At 49.7% G+C, this 14,912-nt stretch overlaps 1 protein-coding gene across 1 annotated transcript in view; it reads left to right on the top strand.

Moving 5' to 3' along the window:
* Positions 1–14,912, top strand: part of sipa1l1 (signal-induced proliferation-associated 1 like 1) — a 50,233-nt gene that overhangs the window by 9,119 nt on the left and 26,202 nt on the right. The window contains exon 2 of the mRNA XM_047022137.1: positions 10,873–10,924. The gene's annotated coding sequence lies outside the window, so the exon portion shown is untranslated. The remainder of the gene's footprint in view (positions 1–10,872; positions 10,925–14,912) is intronic.

Here is a 14,912-nt window from a genome sequence, read left to right as displayed (position 1 = left end):
AGGGGCAGAGAGAGGGGCAGAGAGAGAGGCAGAAGGAGAGGGGGCAGGCTGCTCCAGGGAGAGGTTGGGGGAGGAGGAATGGAAGCCAGGTGGAGAAGCATCACGTGTCTGAGAAGCCTGCCTGCCTGTCCGCCTCTACAGACACAATTTTTAACACCGATTTCTGACTGCGATTAAAAAGTCATTTTCAGCCCCCATCGGTAAAGAGCAGAGGAAATGAGTTAGGTGAGAATGAAGTCGAGCCCATGGCTTGAAGCAGGTGCTATTTGGCCCCCACATACACAGGCACGTACGCACAGAAACGCATACAAACACACACACACACACACACAAGTAATTGCCTGCTATTTGTCTTGAGTGGAAGCAAGCGAGAGTGAAGCCAACAAGCAAAAGCTTGTGTAAGAGGTTGCTCATGCTACCCAATGCGTGTGTGTGAACACACGCTCGTCGACTGTGAGCAGAGAGAGAGACCGTCACACAGGGCAGGACCACACACACAGGAAGCCCGGGGGCCAGGTGATGGATGGATGAAACTGCAACAACAATCTAAAGCGCTGTCTGCAAGCACTCAACAGGAATTCCTCAGTGGACCCCCCTCCTTTCCCTTCAGTGTTCCTCAAACTAACTCTTCCTCCCTGATGGATTCATCAAACTAACCCCCCCCCCCCCCCCCTGCTCAGCCCTGCCCCCCCCCCCCCTCCCCCCAGACCAGCCCCTCAGCCCCCCCCCCCCTCCCCCCAGACCAGCCCCTCAGCCCCCCCCCCCCCCCTCCCCCCAGACCAGCCCCTCAGCCCTGCTCTCCCCCCCCCCCCCCCCCCCCCCTCTGCCCTGCTCAGACAGACAGCGTGTGAGAGAGACGGTCAGGTATCAAGAGGGTTTCCTGTGGGTCTGCCTTCGCCTCTGTCTAATACCTCAGCCTTGCTGTCTGACTGCTCCACAGGGAGTAGAGAAGAGAGATGAAGAGAGGAATAGAGAGGAGGGAAAAGACAGACACAGAAAGAGAGAGAGAGAGAGCAAGGAAGAGCAGAGGTGAGAGGGGGATAATACCAAAGGGGAAAAGAGTTAGATGAAAGTAGAGACTGGAGAAGGAAAGCTGCAGCCTGTGCAGTGTCACTTCATTGTTTTGTTTGCCAAACAGCAGCCCCAGATGCCTGTCATCTGGCAACGGGATGACCCTGTCTTTGGGAGACGACTGCATGGGTGAAGCCTTCTGAGAGAAGGGGAGAGCTTAAGAACAACCTCCTCCTCCTTCCCCTTTTCATCCTCCTTCCCCTCTTCACTTCCCCCTCTCCTCCTCCTCCCCCTCTCCTCCTCCACCTCCTCTTCTTTCCCCTGTTGTGTGCCAGTTCAGAGGCGCAAAGCCCCACATCTGTCAGTGTCAGCAGGCTTGTGGCCTCTGGCCTCCTCTCCGCCTTCCATCCAGGATTACCCAGGAGCCTCGGCGGTTCTCACGGCCATTAACCACGCACTTGTCAATCGGCCCTCAGTGCCGTGAAGGATGGGCGGACACTGGCAGGCTCTTCAGTCCCAAGCTTGCATAATCGATCAGCACAATGCCGTCCCATGAATTTTAACATGTTTTTTTCTAATAGGTCCAAGGTTTTTTTTTTTTTACATGGCTGTGTAAAAAGCAGGGATGGGAACAAAGGTGTTTTGGGAGGGAACGGCGAGTGCTTGTCTTGTCTTTAGGATGAACTTGTGTGTTGAAGACCTTCTGCTGACAACAGCATTAGTCAGGGTCTGCCCTCCCCTTCACCTCTGTGTCATCTGCTTAATGGCTTGATGAGATGGAGACCTCCACTAGGTCTGAAAAAATGACTAAACAATAATGGCAATAAGGACATGGCAATAGCTTTATTAGGAGGAGTTAAGGCAGTGTGTTGTAGTCGGTGAATCGAAAGGCCAGAGACACTTGGTGTTCGTCCCTGGCTTGGGAACCACAATTCACCTTAGGTTAGATTCTCAGGGAGATAATTGACTCGTTAATATCTGACTCCAATTTTAAGACACGTGCACAAATGCGTTACCTGTAACCTCGAGCGCTAAACAGTTAATGACATGAAACTCTGACGTAGGTAAAAATCGTCTGCTTGATCAGAGCACCGACCCTAAAGTATGCGTGTTCACTAAACAGTCGTTTATCTCTACTATAATATAGATTTAACCATGACGACCTAGTAGGATATGTAATCGATCACTCAGAGGCCCCGGTAAATTCCTTCGGAGCGTGGAGATCCACTGTAAGTGACTCAGAGGCCTTAAGTTAAAACCTACTCAAAAGTCTATGTTTATAATCAGTTAGCCGCATCAACCAGACTAGATCTAAGTTTTCACCGCCGTAGCCTGATAGATACGTTTCAAAGAGAACAAGTAATGTCAAAATGCACAATAATAGTTTATTATCTAAATAGCAAGATAATCAATACAATGATAATGAAATATCATCAAATACAAAACATACCTTCAGAGCAATGGTTAACAAAGGTATGTCACAATGAAGACTAGGCGCCTAACGCACCGGAGCTGTATGTAAACAAAACTCGAAGTGATTGGTAACACTTCTTCCTATATACACCCAAACCTGACTAAAGTGGGGACACCGGTCACATGACTGAAAAGTAGTCTAAACGCATACAAATTCAAATTGGATCATTAATCAAGGCTACAGTAGACCAAGTGGTTCCCTTGCAAGACAAGGGAATATGTTAAACACATGTTGCTCTGCTGCAGGCACAAACTCTGTAAACCCTGTACATGTACATGTTACAGTATTAAAATTATTACAAGCATGTAATACATAAAATAAGAAACAAAAGCATATCAAACATGACATTAAAAGCTGTTTAGAACCTTATTTTCAAGAACACAACTTTTAATGATAATTTCAGAGTCTTCCTCTGTCCATCTTCCTCTTCAACTGTTGAGACCACCTCTACAGAGGTGTGTCATTAAGGTGTGATTGTCATTTTAGCATTCATGTAAATCAACGACTGTCCCAGACGAGTGTCTGGGTGACCAGTGACAAAGGGGCTGCCAAAACAGCCCTACAGTGTCTTGAGGTGTTTGAGTTATAAGGGGCCATCAGTGTGTTTTGGTGTGTGGACAGCAGTCTTACTGTTACTTGAGGATAAAGACGGGTTAGATACATGATATCACTGAAACTCTAATTTCTCAAACGCAGTTTCTAAACCCGCTACACTCATATTTTGTGTGTTTGTGTGTGCTTCCCCAAACCTTTGCGTCTGTCTGGTCTAAGTAGGCTTGTGTGCGTGTTTGTTGAGTGTGGGGGGTTTCTGTGTGTGTGTGTGTGTGTGTGAGGGGGGGGGGGTGGAGGTGAGTCTTTGTGCTGACTAAGCTTTACTATGACTACCCCTCCAGCTATTGTTGTTTAATCGGTGACCAGAGAGACACACAGAGAGAGGGAAGTAGAAAGAGAGAGACACGGAGAGAGAGGACAGGATGGAGAGACAAGGAGGGGGGCTGAAAGTGGGCGTCTTGGGGGCGGACAGCAGTACCCAGGTTTAATGAGCGGAGAGACCGGGGATCTGCTGATTTACAGTTTTTCATTACTGGAGCTCTCCTGCTTCTCTGGGGTTTCAGACAGGCTTCACCAGGGGCCGGGGAGGGCCGTCCTGTGATCTGGACCCCAGATCAGTTTACCTGCTTTAATTCATAGCTGGGACCGTTAACCGCTGACAGGCTGAGCTGACCTCAGATCAGTATCAAGGGTTCGCTCCAGGGGTTAGCGTGGCGGAGGCTAGTTAGCGGCATGGCCGTCTCTCATCTCCTACCCCTCTGTAACCCTGTACCTCAGGTCACACAGAGAGAGTGTGACAGTGTGTGTGACCCGGAGTGACAGAGAGGGAGAGAGAGGGAGAGAGAGGGAGAGAGAGGGAGAGAGAGTGTGAAGAAAAGGGGGACAGAACAGCTGTGTGGGGGATTCTTCCACAGGCTTCCGGAAGTGTAGCTGCAGGCAAACTTCTGAACTCCTTTTCTGTTTGTGATGGAGTGGTTATAGACCTCCTCCTAGTCTGCTTCTTCTTCCTCCTACTCTGTTTGTCTCCTCTCTGCTCTCTCCATCTCTGCTCTCTCCATCTCTCTACTCTACTCTCTCCATCTCTCCTGCTCTGCGCTTTTTCTTTTTATGTTTCACTGTCCCCGAATAACTTATCCTGGTTTGGTCCGGTCACAGTTTACTGCCTCTGCACTATTTCCCCTCTGCTGACTGAGCTCTCTCTTTCTCTCTCTCTTTGTCTCTCTCTCTCTCTTTGGCTCTCTCTCTCTTTGTCTCTCTCTCTCTCTTTGGCTCTCTCTCTCTTTGTCTCTCTCTCTCTCTCTTTGGCTCTCTCTCTCTCTTTGGCTCTCTCTCTCTTTGTCTCTCTCTCTCTCTTTGGCTATCTCTCTCTCGCTCTCTTTCTCTCTCGCTCTCTCTGGCTCTGTCTCTCTCCTCACTCTGTCTCTCTGGAAGCCTGCTCCTCTCTTCAGCCGAGTTTGGAAGATATCTCGTGTTAGTCGTGACCTCACGACTCACTACCTAGGGAGTCAAGTGGCTGAGCGGGTAGAGCATCGGGCTAGTAATCTGAAGGTTGCCAGTTCGATTCCCGGCCAGTACACATGACGTTGTGTCCTTGGGCAAGGCACTTCACCCTACTTGCCCCGGGGAGAATGTCCCTGTACTTACTGTAAGTCGCTCTGGATAAGAGCGTCTGCTAAATGACTAAATGTAAATGTAATGTAAATGTACCTCAGGTCTGCCAGGTTTTCCCTCAGATTGATGCGCTGGCGGCCTTGACACCCGGGCTGTGTGCTGGTCCTCGTGGCTGAGACTGTCCAGACGTGGGGAGAAACTCTCCCAGCTCCTACTCCCTCTGATGATGGCTGGGAGCGTCTTCCAGCACTGGCCTCTCCATGAACTTCTACCCCCATCCACCCGCGCTAATAGGGAGGTGATGCGCACCAATGGGTACTTCCGGACTTAGTCACAAACACACACACACACACACAGAAACACACACAAACGCCTAACCTGAGAGGTCTTGGGTCACTTCACACTCTCATCGCCTAATTGATGGGTGCAACGCAGTAGGGTGGCTCTAGACAGCGACAAGCGCTGTGTGTGTATACACTGTGTGTGTGTGTCTGTGTTCGTTCGTTCACCAATCCATGCTGTGCTCAGAGGAATGTTTAGCCAGCAGTCGAATGCAAACCCTCACTGGACCATATCGGGTTCTTTGTCGTGGGAGGGGAGGAGCGTGGGAAGAAACTTCCTGGACTTTGTTTTGACTGATCGGGAAAGTCTGCTAAGTAGCTATGTGAAGGTAGAGAGTGAATCTGAGGACAGAGTCAAGTTAGATGGGGAGACATGGAGAAGATACTTTAGAAAGAGAGGAAAGTTAGGTGGAGGGGCTGAGCCAAGGTGGTTTAGAGAGAGAAAAAGCAAGATTCTGAGGGAAAGTTGCGATAGGCGGAGAAAAACAAAGAGGCTTATGCCGACTCTGGCAGGTTTGAAGTGAATCCGTCACAACGGTTTTCTCCCAAACCCGTCTGGGGCTTGGAAGAGTGTCAGTAAGCTCTCCTACTTCAGTTTCCGATCCTGGGTGAAGGTCCCACAGCAGACCTGGGCTGGTAGCTGATGTTCCCGTTCACCTCAGCCTGCCTCAAGCTTGGAAGCCCTGCTTGCCCGTGTGTTAAGTGCAGCTGCTATTTCGTCTGGGGGGGGGAAACAAGGCTGATATTTTTTATGGTCGGTTGTAAAGTCAACACCTTTCCCTTTTATCAGGAACTTGAGTGCAGCTTTTTTTTTTTTTTTTTTACAGACTTGGCATTTCCACTCAAACCTATGTCACAGGATCTTCTAAGACCAAGCGTTTTAAGAGCATGAGTTTACACAATAACAAAGTACCTTTAATCGTGTTAATGATTCTCTCAGCTTTGGGGAGCTTCTCAAATCTGGAGAGGGAGAGAGAGATCAGGGCTAATGTGTGGCATCTTTTGCGTTTGTGTTGCTTCATGACATCCGCTGCGACTCCGTAATGCACTGCTTAAAGGGGCGGCACTTTAATTCTGTGATATTTTAGATTTTACACCATTCACAGCTCTCTGAGCAAAGCTCTTTTGTGTGCCTTTCGGCAGCCGAGAGAGTGTGGGCCTAATAATGTGCCCCTGTCTCAGAGGGGACAGACACAAGCTTTCATCAGCATCTATGATTAGAGCCGAAGCAGCAACAGTGTCTCGTTGTGCAGCTGGGTATTTCCAGGCTCTCATGGCGGCCATGTTGTGTCCTCTCTGTGGCCTTTTGAGGGTGGAAAAGAAACAATGCCTTGAACTCAAGAGAGGCCAGCCCTGGAACAGCTTCTCCCAGAGGGATGGAGACCACACACTGGGGGGGATATTCCAAGATAACCATCACCATCTTAGTACCAAATGGGTTCAGTGGCAACTACACTCTGGACCTGTTGGAAAAGGATCACCCAGATTGCCAATGTCTACCCATTCACGGTAATGTCTACCCATTCACAGGGGATGTAAACAAATGATATCCAGTACACTGCTCTCCTCTCAGTGGAGACATCTGTAGTATCCTGACCACAGAGGAGCTGAATGCTCCTGGAGAAGCCTCTCCAGTCTGCAGCCTCTCCAATCTGCAGAGGCTGGCTCCTCTGTGATCTCTAGACTGGAGACATCTGGAGATGATTGCTTTTACGACCTGTAACATGAGCTAATGCTCTGGACTCCGATATGTGTTGGGATTTTGGTGAAAACTGCAGGATGAAATATGGCTGTTAAAGACTCCCACGTAACACTTCTATAATCCATACCGGCAGGCAGGGTTGGCAGCAGTGCTGAAGGCCAGCTAATCATCCAAATAACTTGTTAGATTTGGCTTTATTGTGGATAGCTTGGATGGGCTTCAGGTTAGTAATGATGGACCTTTATGGAGGCTCAAGGTGAAATCCACACTCTCAGTGCGTCGTTGAGATTATAAGCAACTTTTCTCCGATTGACCTTGTCATTGACACCCACTTCACTGAACAGAGCTCCCATCGCAGATCCCAGCCTTCTCTAAGGCGGCGACACCAGAATGCGTCGGACAAACCTCGCCAAGAAAACAAACCAGACCAAAACCAACGAACACAGAGAGCCGCATTCCCACATCACTCTCTCCCCGTCGAGCTGGAAGAAATAAATCGTCAGACTGAGGAATTTGAGGGTTTTTTTTGGCCGCGGGGGGGGGGGGGGGGGGGGGGGCAGGGATGGGACCGGCAGCAGGCCAGGGTTCAGGCTGCCTGTGAAAGCAGCTGGAAAGCCTTGTGGGTTTGGCCCCAACTGCTGAGCAGAAGGAAGATGGTTTTAACAGGGCAGCTCTCTGTGTGTCGCTGCACCACAACACCACTGGGATCTTCTCTTCACCTCCCCCCTCTGCCTTCTTCCTCTCCCACTCCCTCCTCCTCTTTCCTTCCTTCACCTCTTTCCTTCCTTCACCTCAACACTTTTTTTCCCTACCTGCTGTGTTCTCTTCCCGCCTCTGTTCCTGTTGTCGTCTCCTGGCCCCTCCCTCTCCCCCCCTACATCCCCCCCCCCCCCCTGCCTCCCCAGTAGGTGAGTCAGTGTGTCAGACTGGAAGAATGCAGCCAGGCCCAAGTCTTCCTCGAGGTGATTCATCTCGTGTGAGACGGGTCCTCTCTCTCTCTGTCCCGGTCTCACGCTGCCTCTTCCTGCCCCAGGTGAACAGGAAGGAGAGAAGCAACGCATGCCCTCTCTCTCTCACACACACACACACACACACACACACACACACACACACACACACACACACACACACATACTCTACATATACACATGCACAGTGTAAATACACACACACACGCACACAGTGCTCCCAATCCTCAACCTGTGGTATTAGGGGAGTCTGGAGCAGCTGCAGCTTCTAGACCAAAGGTCCCCAAACTACGGCCCGCCAAACCATTTGGACCGGCCCTCTGAACAATGCCAGAGACTTAAATACAAAAACATTCTGTTAACACTGATTAATATGCATAAGTAAGTAAACGTTTCGATTTCAATAGTAATGAATATGAAAAAAGGTCATTACAATAGTGATAATGCTCTTTTAATAGGCTATATATCCCTTGATATGTATGGTGCATAACAAAATAATGGACTAATCTAGCAAAATTAATACATTTAAAATCTCCACAATAATTCTGGTCGTCACTCGGCCCATGTCATTTTCTGTTACAGACCAACCCGGCCCCACATTAAAAAAAAGGGAAAAATGATCTGGCCCTCGCAGAAAAAAGTTTGGGGAGCCCTGTTCTAGATCCTTCCGAGTGACGAACCACAACCCTTCCCCCTGGGTCCTGTGTTCCAGCCCAGCGCTGACACCCATCCCTCTAATCACACTCCTCCAAAACAGATTAAAGCCAAAGTCACATTGATGTATTTATGTGTTCCCTTCGTTTTGGATTTGTCGTGTGAGCTGGTCGTGAGCTGGTAGGTTGTGCTGCTTTAAGTCCCAGATTCCCCTCCTCCAGTCAGCCAGCACCCCAGCACCTGGGCCTGTGTTTACATAAGACTGCTCCATGCCTGTCTGTCTCTGAGCTAGTCTGTAGACTGGAGACCCTTACGGACCCAGCCACAGGCCCTGCACAGCATGGTGCAGGTCTGGTTAGCTCTGCTGCTGTTGAACCGATGGCTTGGAGGCGGATGGATGGTGGGTGTGATGCTGATAGAAAGTATTCAAGTGAGTATTTGGCTAGTCTGGGATTTGCAGGATGCTCAGCTTACTGAAATAACCGTGTGTGTGTGATCATTTCTGTAGGATAAATAGAGGCTGCTTTAATTTCTTTTTTTAACGCTGAGCATTAGAGTGTGTTCCTGGTGCTGTTGGTCCTGCCTGGCCTCTGTGTTCCTGGTCCTGTTGGTATGGTCTTGCCCCTGTGTTCCTGGTCCTGTTGGTACGGTCCAGCCTGGCCTCTGTGTTCCTGGTCCTGTTGGTACGGTCTTGCCCCTGTGTTCCTGGTCCTGTTGGTACGGTCCGGCCCCTGTGTTCCTCGTCCTCTTGGTACGGTCCGGCCCCTGTGTTCCTGGTCCTGTTGGTACGGTCCTGCTGCCACAGAGATCCTCAGGAAACACAGCAGGAGACCTGCACAATGGACAGGAAGTGTTTGTGTGTGTGTGTGTCACCAGGTTTAAAAACAAACAGGGAGGGACAGTGTTTTAGAAGTGTCTGTGAGCCACCAGCAGCAGATAAGCTTCCACACAGTTAGGCCCCATGATGTTGTGATTCGAAACAGGAAGTGATTGGAAGGAGGATGGAGTTCTGTTCTTAGATAGTTTGCTCGAGGCAAAGGTTTTGTGATGGTTTCATCCTCAACTCTCTATGGGAGAGTTAAACTCGGTGCTTCCCACTGACAGCTTCATGTTTAATGTAGTTCTAATGAGCCTAACCCAAACCAACCAATCAGGGGGGCGATTCCGGAGAAAGCCATCAGTGAATAAAGAAAATATGCTAAATAATTCCGAGTGGATTCCAACGTCACTATCGTCGGGGGATCTTTTAGTTCAAAGCTGTTCACTGTGTTCAGAGGCTCTTATTAAACAGGAGCGGAACAGTAGTTCAATATACTTATCAACTCATCGATCTATATGACATGTTTGTATACTAGAGAGGGTGTGCTTGCGTTGGTTAGAGCTGGGGCATTTTTATTTATTTAAATGTTTTACTGTATCGCCTCCAAACCTATTGTTTAAACTAAGATCACACATCTAAACATTTGAGGAATCATATTTTTCATGGTTGGTACACTACATCGAAAGGAGCTGTTGCGACAAAATCATTGATTCACTATGCGATCAATCATTAGAAGGCAAGCACACTCAATAATGTTGTGTATCAATGGGGCATGTTTTAATTTGTGTTAAGACAATATCTGCCCTGTTATGTATGCGATAATTAAAATTTTCTTCCAGTTCTCCCTTCTAAAAGCTCTTTATAAGACTATCTAATTAAATCTCCATAGTTACTGGGCTAATACCCCCCCTCTCTGTTTTGTCAAAGTGATGTTGTTGTGATCTTCTGGTGCAAAGAACTCAGCCGATCTCAGCCAATAATTACAGCTGTATCCTTGCTGAACCACCATTTTACTGAGACATCAGATGGATTATTGGCTCCTTACTCAAGTGTGTGTTTGTTTCGTTCCTCCAGGCGTCCCTGTACAACGGGGCCGTGATGGCCGTCCATCTTGTGTGGTGTAGCTCATCAGCTGTGCGTGTGTCCTGTGTGTGTGCGTGCCCATGGGTGGTGGTGTAAGATGGGTCGTGGGACCAGATAGGTTTTCAAATGCTCCATGAATAATGGTTGGAGGGAAGGACTGAATGAGAGAAGGAAGGAATGAAGGACTGAGAGAAGGATGGAAGGTGATAAGGTCGAGTGGTTTAGGGGTGGTGAAGACAGTGAAGACAGTGAGGCCAGGATGAACAGCTGTGTTTTAGTGCTGTCCACCTAACCTAGACCATGACCCCCGGGCCAGCAGCCCTACCTGCTGCTGACTGGGCCCAGGTCAGACCTGATCATTCTGTTCTCAGCCTTCCTCGTTCCTCCTCTTTGTCTCTCTCCTGCCACCATTTCCCCATGGGCATCAGGAATGAATCGAAACATGGGACCGGGTCCACGGTCTTGATTCGACCCACAGAGGAATCGACTTGACTGGGAATACATTCCAGCTCTTCATTGCCAGCCCACTCACACGCACGCAGCCTTCAGATGTCTGAGCGTGTTTGTGGCGAGGCAGAGGAGGAGGAAGAACAAGATGTCGAGGATGCGCTGTACTTTTATGTTGCTGATTGTTTTTTTTCTCTCATCTCCTTCAGGTATCCACCTCAGAGACCGACTGTGAAGCCTGTGCGATATTCAGGCGGCAAAGTAAGTATTCACCCCCAAACTAGCTCAGTCAAAAGACTGTTATCTAATGAAGTGTTTCGTGTTGTCTCTCACCACGCTGTCTTACAGTTCAGTTTGTTGTCAAGGATACTGTTCCCATGCAGTGTCAAAAAAAATTAAAAGGTGCTGTAGTTGTCACTGGAGGGACAGTGTGTCATGTTAAAAACAGTATTTATATATTTTTTCTTCTCTTCACAAAATGACTTCTGTAGTCTAATTGTCTCCTGCGAATCACTTTAGTCTCTCTCTGTCTCTCTCTCTCTCTCTCTCTCTCTCTCTCTCTCTCTCTCTCTCTCTCTCTCTCTCTCTCTCTCTCTCTCTGTCTGTCTGTCTGTCTGTCTGTCTGTCTGTCTGTCTGTCTGTCTGTCTGTCTGTCTGTCTGTCTGTCTGTCTGTCTGTCTGTCTCTCTCTCTCTCTCTCTCTCTCTCTCTCTCTCTCTCTCTCTCTCTCTGTCTCTCTGTCTCTCTGTCTCTCTCTCTCTCTCTCTGTCTCTCTCTCTCTCTCTCTCTCTCTGTCTCTCTCTCTCTCTCTCTGTGTGTGTGTGTTTGGCCGTTCCATCATACCGAGCTGTCGTTTTTTCCTGCCCTTGTTCAATAACAGTAGATGATGTTGAGAGCGGCAGAGGATAGGGGTGTGTAAAAGGCCACCCTCGTCTAACGTAGCTCTGTGTGCTGCGTTCCTGAAACACTACACTACGCCTTTGTGTTTTCCTCCTCTTCCTCCTCCTCCTCATCCATCGTTCGCCGGCTGCAGATCTAAACACTGCTATCATGCCCGCCCACTCGCTCTCCTACGTTGGCTCCAGCTAGCTGCTAGCGTCCAGGCGGGAGGGGGGTGGAGGGGTGGCTGGTTGGCAGGTGGGTGACCTGGAGAGGCAGGTGACCTGTGGAGGCAGGTGAGGCAGGCGTGTGATCAGTGGGGGGGGGCGGGGGGGAGGGGTGTAAAGGATCCATGCACTGCTTCTGCATGAAGCCAGAGGACTTGAGAAAGCGTGAACATGACACACGGTGTTGTTGGGGAGTTCTACATGGGCGCCGTCTGAGTTAGGGGCCCCTCTGCCAGGCCCAGACTGGAGCATGTTTGGGGGTAGCCGGGCCCAGACTGGAGCATGTTTGGGGGTAGCCGGGCCCAGACTGGAGCATGTTTGGGGGTAGCCGGGCCCAGACTGGAGCATGTTTGGGGGTAGCTGGGCCCAGACTGGAGCATGTTTGGGGGTAGCTGGGCCCAGACTGGAACATGTTTGGGGGTAGCTGGGCCCAGACTGGAGCATGTTTGGGGGTAGCCGCATGCTGAGAGCATCTCCTTTCATAGGCCAGCTCATGAAACCCCAATTTTCGAACAAAGACTTAATTGTGTGTGTGTGTGTGTGTGTGTGTGTCTGAGCGTGCGTGTGTGTGGATAGGTCCCTTTTGGGTCAGGGTGCTTGACAGGTCGTCTCTCTGAGCTGGTGGGAGAGTATTTATACGAGGGCCTCTACTGTGAGGTCACTCCTGTGAGGTCACTCCTGTGAGGTCACTCCTGCAGGATCTCCCAGGCTTTCATGTACACGCCCAGCCCCAAGATTCACCGCTCACTACTGACCGCCACCCTGACCTCCCATCCACATACACTTAGCTGAGGTTGTACAGAAGTACCGTAACCAGGGTGATGCATCGTTACCGAGCGACCCAGTACAGTCATCCAGGACCTTTTTGCTAATGCTTTAAGGAGTTGAAGGCTCTTCATGCGTTTAATCATAACAGCAGTTGGGCTGGGTCCTCATCCTATGGATGAGTGTGGTGTTGCAGAGGGTGTTGGTGACGGAGGCGGGGTGACAGTTTCTACTGGACAACAGAAGTCCTCTTCTTGTTATGCTGTAGCCAGCGACAGATCCAGAAGTCCTCTTACATTCACATTTAGTCATTAGTCATTTAGCAGACGCTCTTATCCGGAGCGACTTACAGTAAGTACAGGGACAGTGCCTTGCCCAAGGACACAATGTCATGCGGGGACACAATGTCATGCGGGGACACAATGGCGGCGGGGAATTGATCCGGTGACCTTCTGATTACTAGCCCGACTCCCTCACCGCTCAGCCATCTGACCCCCCTCTTCTTGTTATGCTGTAGCGAGTGACAGATTTCTAAAAGCTGTATATTTTGGCAAGCTGGGATAATGTGGATTTTAGATTTAATTCTCACAGTTGAAATCTTTTAGGAAAAAATCTCTCAGGTCTGATATGTGGACTCATTTATGCTCACCAGTTCTGGATTATGTTGTATTTAGACTCTGGTTTTATGCTGTGCTACCGTATGCTACAGTATACTGCTACATTTTGTTTGCAGGAGAAATATTTACACCTTCGCTTAGGCCTGTCTCCTATTTTTCCTCACCTCCTGAGGTGATGCTGTTCTGTCATTGGCTCAACCCACCAGGTTGATCTGCCATTGGTGGGGGTCATTTCTGCATTTGCTGGTGTATTTAGGGCTGCCATGGATTTTGTGTGTGTGTGCGTGTGTGTGTGTGTGTGTGCTTGTGTCGTGGGGCAATATGACTGGTCCAACTTTGCTACATATCCACACTGCCCTGTGCTCCAGATTCATTCCATTTAATTGATTCTTCTCCTGTCACCTCCGCCACAGTCCGAACACACACACACACAGAAACACACACATCTGACAGCTCCTTTTAAGATAACTCATCTGTGACTGAGCTACAAACAGATGTCTGACATACACACACACACACACAGGCAGCATTGAATGACAGTCAGTTGAAATGGCTCCAAATAGTGAACGAAAATGATTCGATCTTCACACTACATTGAATACATCTGACATCAGCCTGACGTTGATCCCTGTCTCTGCTCAGATCGTCTTTGTTCAGGTGTTGATAAAGTGTCCGGATGTTTCCACTGCGGTTGTGTTACGGCAGCTGTACTGTGTGTGAACGGTGCCCAGCTCTGTGATCCTCAAAGCCCTTCTCTGATTGGCCATATATCAGAGATGGGAGGTCAATGTTGACTCCTGCCCCTGCCTCAGCTATCTGTACAGCTTCAGAGAGGGAGGGGAGGAGTGAACGGTCTGACTCACTTGCTCGCTCTCTTCATATCCCTACCTCTCTCTGCCTCGCTCGCTCTCTCTCTGCCTCCCTCTCTCTCCCCAGCTCATGTACTCCCACGCACACTCACAGTGAGTGAAGTCATTTTTTTCTCCCTCCATCTCTCATTCTTCCTGCGGTCTCACCACCACTTTGCTCCCAATCTGCAGCAGTCCAACTGTCAAGCTGTGGCCTCAAATGAGCTTCTACCCGACACGGCCCCCTCATCTCTCATTAGTCACACCAGCCTGCCCCGGCTCTGCTCTAGTAATTAAACCAGAGCCACAACATTACTGTCAGCAGGGGTTATAGTGGGCACCATCTTTTCACCAGAACCTCCCCCAAAAAGGAGCCCAGATTGACTTCCTGCATCGGGCAAGACCCTGTCACTTCCCCAAGCCATGGAGCGCCACAGGAAATGGATGAGGGCTGCTTCCTGTTCCAGTGCTGGCTGTGCGACTCTCCCAAAGGAGGCAGGTGATTGGTTCTGCCCGGACAGTCTAGGACCAACCAGCCGCCAGCTTTTTTTTCTCAGCCAGATGTTTCCCAAATGTACACGCTAGGTTACATTCCTACTCGGTTCTCGGCCTGTCTGTCTGCAAAGTCAACGTACGCACAGACTCGACCTGAGAACGATTCTCCCTTAGTCTCTGTCTTTCTTTCTCTGTCCCTCTCCCTCCCTCCCTCTCTCTCTCTCCTCCCCACCGCAATGCTGTTCCAGAACACCGATCAACACACCATCGCCCACACACAGACACGCTGCCGCCATTTTGGATCTCAGCAACAGAACTGCGTACGACTCTGGATACTGGGCCCAGCATCGGGGTGGACTCTTAATCAGACCGCCTGTGTAAGACCTGCCCAGGCATGATGCTTTCTCAGGGACACAGGA

This window comes from Hypomesus transpacificus, chromosome 6, assembly GCF_021917145.1.
Source record: "Hypomesus transpacificus isolate Combined female chromosome 6, fHypTra1, whole genome shotgun sequence".
Lineage (NCBI taxonomy): Eukaryota > Metazoa > Chordata > Actinopteri > Osmeriformes > Osmeridae > Hypomesus > Hypomesus transpacificus.
This window is presented reverse-complemented; position numbering and strand designations above follow the sequence as displayed.